Consider the following 6,776-nt stretch of genomic DNA (forward strand, 5'->3'; position numbering starts at 1 on the left):
GCACCAAACTCAAGTTCAGCACAACATTCCATCCCCAGATTGATGGACAGACAGAACGAGTAAATCATATTTTAGAAGACATGCTCCGGGCTTGTGCATTAGATTTTAAGGGCAGTTGGTGCAAGTATCTGTAGTTAGCTGAATTCGCCTACAACAACAGCTACCAGGCCACTATCAAGATGGTGCCTTACGAGGCACTGTATGGCCGAAAGTGCAGATCACCCATATGCTGGCAAGAAGCAGGTGAAAGGAAAGAAATGGAAGCAGAGCGGATAGATGAGACCACTCAAGCTATCTAGAAGATCAGACAGAGAATTGAGACTGCCCAGAGTAGGCAGAAAAGTTATGCTGACACACGCTTAGGCCACTCGAGTTCCAAGTAGGGGATTCAGTCTTCCTCAAAGTTGCTCCTATGAAGGGAGTGATGAGATTTGGCAAAAAGGGCAAGTTAAGTCCTCGCTACGTAGGACCCTACCTGATCACAGAGAGGATTGGGAAAGTAGCTTACAAGCTGGACTTACCATAAGACATGTCAGCAATACACAATGTATTTCATGTCTCCATGCTAAAGAAGTGCCTCCACGACCTTAGCCAAGTGATTGAGCCTCAGTCAGTACAGATCCAGGAGAATCTTAGCTATGAGAGCAGACCTACACAGATAGTGGACAGAGAAGTTAAGAGACTAAGGAACAAAGAAGTACTACTAGTGAAGGTCATCTGGCAAAATCAGAAGCGCGAGGAAACTACTTGGGACCATGAAGACAGTATGAGACAGAGATATCCAGAATTATTCTAAGTTCGAGGACAAACTTTTTATAAGGTATGGGGAATTGTAACAACCCAAATTTCCTTATTACGAGTCCTAATGATGCTTATAAGTGTTTAGAAATTCTTTAGGAATATTCTAGAGATTTTTAGGAATTTTAGACTATTTTTAAGCAATTTTCGGAATTCGTTTCGTATTTTTACCAAAAGAAACAAAGTTGAGGCAAAAAGAGATTGGGTCGAGGTTCGAACCGGAGACCTCTAACTAAGCCAAGCCTTAAGTTGTTTCAGATGACCAATAACCCAGTAGGGACGTGCTGATCAAATAGATAGCGAAATAAACTTAAGCGATAATAGGATAACCAAAAATACCTAAGTATAAAGAGGGATAAGTTAAGAGAGGAAGGGAGATTTAACCTAAACCCTCTTCTCCTCCACATACGCACGACGTCGGCTTCTGCTTGGGCAAAGAAAGCAAAAAGGGGAAGCTAGGGCTTCGTCTCCGGCGGTCAGCCAAGGACCCCATCCGAAGGCTTTCCACTTCTTTACGATCACCTCGTCGAGGAGAGCGCGTGGACGCGAGGAGACGCTGGAATTTCGAGCTTCTCTGAAACCCTAGAAACCGATCTCGGCTGTGAGTCAAGGGAACTAGGTAAGCACTTCTCACCTGCAGTAGGAGTAGCTCTCAAATTCCTTGTTTCTTCTGGATTTTTGAAACATGCTGTAAGGAACGTTACTTTTGAAGCTTGCTGCCGTGAATCTGGAAAAAAAAGGAAAAAGGGAAAATAAATAAATTTTATAGATTAGGCATGTGGTTTAGATTCTTCAGCCCTTGTAATTAGTATTTCAGATTTTGATTTAGATGGTTCTATTTGTGACCTTAATGGGCATGATCGGTTCATATGGAGCCTTGTAGTGTTCGGTTTGTGCTATATAAGGGGCACGAACTGTAACGACCACCCTTCTTACTACTACTATTACTCTCTAAGGTGAACGTTACTTAACTATTAACTCTACTTAACCGGTGTGATCGAAACCATGAGGAATCCCTACCGAAAAATTTCGACAGAATCTCCCCTGTACCGGTGACCAAATTCATCAATACATGCAAATAATAACCATCAGCCACATGCGGCTGGTATATATATTTCACAACCACGCAGTAATAACAATCTAAAACAAAGATGAACTCAAATGACATGAACTATAAGTACAATCTCAAACGTTTACAGTCCACTAAAACATGGAGAACTTAGTAATAAAGAAAGAAAACTAAAAGAACTCTTTTCTAGTCCTAAGACTTCCATAGTCCTGACATCACACACCATTCGCGCCACCTTGTCACCTTCCTTGTTAGATCTTTTCCTTTCTTTTATCTTCAGTAAGAGGAAATGCAGTCTATAAGCAAAATTTGCTTAGTAAGCGCTATCTAACTCACAAAAACACAAATATGCATGTATACATAATGAACTAGAAATTATATGCTCTAAAAGAAAGTAAAGTATAAATATATCTTCTCATGTCAAATTAATAGCAAAGAAAAGCTAAGGAATCTACTCATGTAATTCTAACAGCTAATCATGCTATACAAGAATAAAACTGCATGCTGGTAAATAAAGCTAATCATGCTAAATATCATATCAGGAAACAAACAAAAACTAATACTGCATACTAGAATTCAAAAGAAGCTAAACTTACTGACTCTAAGCATAAATGGTGCTTGTTTCATTTGTTTCAAAACTTATACTTTATTACTTTAAAATAATAATCAACTTCTCTTGGGCCCGACATTGTACCAATTTACGCGCATCCTTAATATGAGTCGAGGTAGCTAATCCCGAAACTACTAAGGTACTTCTAGGCGATCTTGTGCCTAGGGGCGATCTAGGAGCCCGCCCAATGGACCTTGTGTCCGGTACATGCCATTTAAAAGTAAAATACTTATTTTCTTTTTAACTATAACTTCCTTATACTTGTCATTCTTTAATTCTCTTATAACAAAATGCTTTGGCATTTATTCAAACACTCAGTGTGCTTTTAATCCTAAACTCCTGGAATTTAGGATCAATTTAAGACCTTGGTCTTTTCTCACTTATAACTACTCATTATAGCAAGGATAGTTTAAACTACATGCTATGTATATATATGTATATGCTATATTCTGTTCATGCACATCTTAAAGCAAGAGAAAACAAAATCAGCATACTACACTTATAAAAATCTGCACTTAAACTCAATAAAATGCTTAATAAAATTCTGTACTGCAATGCTCAACAGAAATATGCATTTCAAGCTTAAATAGACATCTGCATACATAACTAACAAAAATCTGCACTACTTTATGCTACTCAAAATTCTGCACTTGCTAATAGAAAAAGATAAAACTAATTCTGCACTATAACTTTTAAAGCAAACCTATGTAATCTTAATCAAAGCTTACCCCTTCACAAAGATCTCCAAAACAACTAAAAGAAGAAGACCAATCTGATCCGGAAGCAAGGAAAAACAAGCTAAATCCCAGCTACTGGGATAAGATCTTGTTTTTATTGGTTCTAAGCCTATACTTTATTTCCTTCCTTTGTAATTCACGGCAGCAAGTTTAAAGAAACAATCCTCAACTTCTCACAAAGGTGTGACCCAATTCAATCCATAAAGTATCGTATCAATCTTAACTTACTTAGACCTCTTCAATTGTCAAATATCCAACCACCCTTGACTTGATTGATAAGTATTTAATTAATCTTAATCTACTTGACAAACGATATCAACTTAACTTAAGCATGTTGTTGAAATATTAAAGCTACTTAGTTGGCCTCGACTGCTTGGTATAATTGCACCAAAAATCTCCATAACATCATTTGATCAACCTCAACCACTTATGGCATGATTGCATTCAATTAAGTCAACTGGGGTAAAAACAGTTAGAGCTTAAGGTAAATCATGTTTAGGAATATGATGGACTTAAAGCTATGCATACCAGAAGCAATGAATTCATATTAAAATAAAACATATGTCATGCTTAAAGAATTCGAAAATCTGCACTTACTAGGTCTACACTTCTAAGTTGTTTCCAACAAGGCAAAGCATGAGGAAAGGATGCTGCTACTATCAAAAATTTCCACATAAAGATAGCAACATACTAGGACATACACTTAACAAACCTACACCTTCTAAATTGCTTCTAGCAAAACAGAGCATAAGGAAGAGGTAATGATTACTGCTATCAAAAGTTAACCCATGATATACTAAGGCATGCACTCCGTAGGTTTACAGATTCTGATTCGTTTCCAGCAAAGCAAGGCATAAGGTAAGAATGCTATCACTATAAAAGAAAGTGATTCATAAAGATTATAGAATCTAGGGTTCGGATTATAAATCTATATGAAAACCTAGACTCAATTGCTATATGAATAACAAATCATTAGACCTATAATAAGTCACCAGCCCTTAGTCATTATACAAAATATTGTAAAATTTTCAATCCTCATTCACTGAAATTGCATACGTTACCATGTTGCGCATTACCTAGGTAGATGTTCATGACGACTCAAATTCCTTACATTTTCAATTCCAGTTAATATAAAGTTTGAAGGTCTTGAGCCTAAGATAAATTGGTTTTGACATACAAAATTAAAGTGGACTACTTGAGGAACAGATCTATGAGCTTAATGATAACAATCATCTCCATTTGTAAACAAATTCCTAACAAAACTGATAATTATCCAGAAAATATGCTTTGTGTCTGTATTAACTAGTAATTAGATGTATATCCATATCCATTACATTTGTGCCAAAATGAGCTACAACTTAGTCTTATACTAAAATAAACTATGCTGTTGTATCCATAGTTTTGTACCACTCCAACTATCAGTTGATTAAACGGACACCAAAAGAAGCTTGATTGAGAACTTGGTTTTCTTAATGCGCAGGTTAGCAGTTGTCTTTCACTCTCCTATTTAAATGCAGTTCAAATACTTAGTTTCTTTGTTTTTGGTATCACCTAAACCCTATAATTTGAATCAGATGTTCCGAAGTTTGTCATACATCTTTCTTTAGATCAACCTCCAAAATTAAGATAGATCTTTTCATAAAAAAAAAACCATTACATAAACGATACAACAGATGCCCAAATCTAAACATGTCTGGATTGGATATACTTGATCATAGAGGCGAAAGAATTCAAACTACATGCTCAAGCTTATACAAATCATCCCTTAGCAACCACACTTCTTAACAGTATGTTTTAAAGGCCAAAAGGAAATCAAAACTAAACCCGAAACTGAATGCCACGACAGAAATTCATAAAGAACAGGATGCTCAATGTGCTCAACATACTTAACCCTTTTCTTGTTCTTTCTTTGAGTCTCATGACAGCAAGCCCTAAACAACAATCTCCATAACCAAAATTCGGAAACAAAAACGAAACCAAATTCCTGGAAATCCAAAATTCCTCACGGCACATTCACAAAACAAGAGAAACTGTAAATCAAAGGCTTGAAACTATCTTACCGCAGGTGAGTAAGCACTTACCTCTTGTTCTTGGACTTACAGCCGAAGAGGAAGGCTCTAGGGCTTTGGGGAGATGAAGACTTCGGCTTCTCTTCCGTGCTCACGCGTTCTCTTCGACGAGAGGAGCTCAGATCCGCACGATTCACCGGAAAAAGGCCTTCGCCAGCCGCCGGAGACGAAGCTAGGGCTTCGTATTCCTTCGCTCGGCAGAAACGGCGCCGTCGCACGCGAGAAGCAAAGGAGAAAAGGTTCGGGTGAGAAGAAGTTTAGGTTTCGGAAAAAAACTTAAACCTTTTCTTATAACTAAGATTTTTATTAATTACTATACCTTAAATATTATTCACTCCTTTCTTAATTAACAAAGTTCGCCAGCATAGCTGGTCAGGCGGGTTTTGCTCGGGTCAAAAGCCTCGGCTTCGATCCCTCAGACGCACATTTTTTATTCCAATTTATTTTAAACGTTCCAACTATAGCTTAAATATATTTCGATGTAGATTTAATTAAGAAACAATCGGTTGATCTGTTGGTTATGCGAGTCTCTGCTTAACCCAAGGTTTCTGGTTCAAACCTCGGCTTTGATAATTTTTTATCAAAACTTCTTTCGTTTAGTAAAAATACCAAACGACCTCCAAAAATTACATAAAAATACTCCAAAAATTTCTAAAAATCCCTAGAATATTTCTATAGAATTTTTAAATATTTTTAAATTACTTTTGGGACTCAAAAGGGAGAAATTTGGGTTGTTACATGAACAACCCCTTGGGAGCCTTACTGCTTGGTTTTGATTTGTGTTATGCAATGGGCACGAACAACCCTTCCTGCTTGGTTCGATTTGTGCTATGTAATGAATACGAACATTTTTTTTCAGCTTACTGTTAAATTTCTGAGGCATTCTTTTATTAGAAGTATTAACAAGTAACAAGTACTTTATTTGAAGAGGCTAGTACTCTACTTCTGAGGTCGTCGTTAAACAAATCCAGGTGATCGGTTCCGAGGTCTCGACCCTGACCCTCGTAGGATTGGTGGTTCGCCACCCCAGTCTCTATTAGGGAGCGCGCTTTGGTACTACGCCTGGGCCCAAGAAGAAATTATCATTATTTTGAAGTATAAAAGTATAAGTTTTGAACAAACGAAACAAGCTTTAGATAGGCTTTACTTACAACAAGTTTTAATTTTGTTTTGTGCTGTAAAAGGGGCACGAACAGCCCCTTTAGAGCTCATAGTGTAGATTTTTGTTAAGTATTACAGTGTAGTGTTTTTGTTAAGTATTACAGTGCAGATTTTGTTAAGTATTACAGTGCAAATTTTTAGTTAACATTCCAGTGCAGATTTTTAGTTAACATTCCAGTGCAGATTTTTAGTTAACGTTTCAGTGCAGATTTTTATTAAGCCTCGCAGTGTAGATTTTTCGTTAGCATTCAGTTTTTAGTTCTATTATAGATATATATATGCACATTGAGTTTTTTGTGAGTTAGATAGCGCTTACTAAGCATCCGCTTATA

At 37.0% G+C, this 6,776-nt stretch overlaps 1 long non-coding RNA gene across 2 annotated transcripts; it reads right to left on the bottom strand.

Annotated features, from left to right (window-relative positions):
- Positions 1-1,939: 1,939 nt before the first annotated feature.
- Positions 1,940-5,543, bottom strand: LOC122030390. Of its 2 annotated transcripts, none has more exons than XR_006125409.1 (2): positions 5,296-5,543; positions 1,940-2,141 (listed from the first exon to the last, which is right to left on the bottom strand). It is a non-coding gene; the product is annotated as an uncharacterized LOC122030390 (long non-coding RNA). The 2 variants fall into 2 exon arrangements; XR_006125408.1 differs by having other exon boundaries at positions 1,940-2,163.
- Between the last annotated feature and the right edge of the window lie 1,233 nt (positions 5,544-6,776).

This window comes from Zingiber officinale, chromosome 10B, assembly GCF_018446385.1.
Source record: "Zingiber officinale cultivar Zhangliang chromosome 10B, Zo_v1.1, whole genome shotgun sequence".
NCBI classification, from domain to species: domain Eukaryota; kingdom Viridiplantae; phylum Streptophyta; class Magnoliopsida; order Zingiberales; family Zingiberaceae; genus Zingiber; species Zingiber officinale.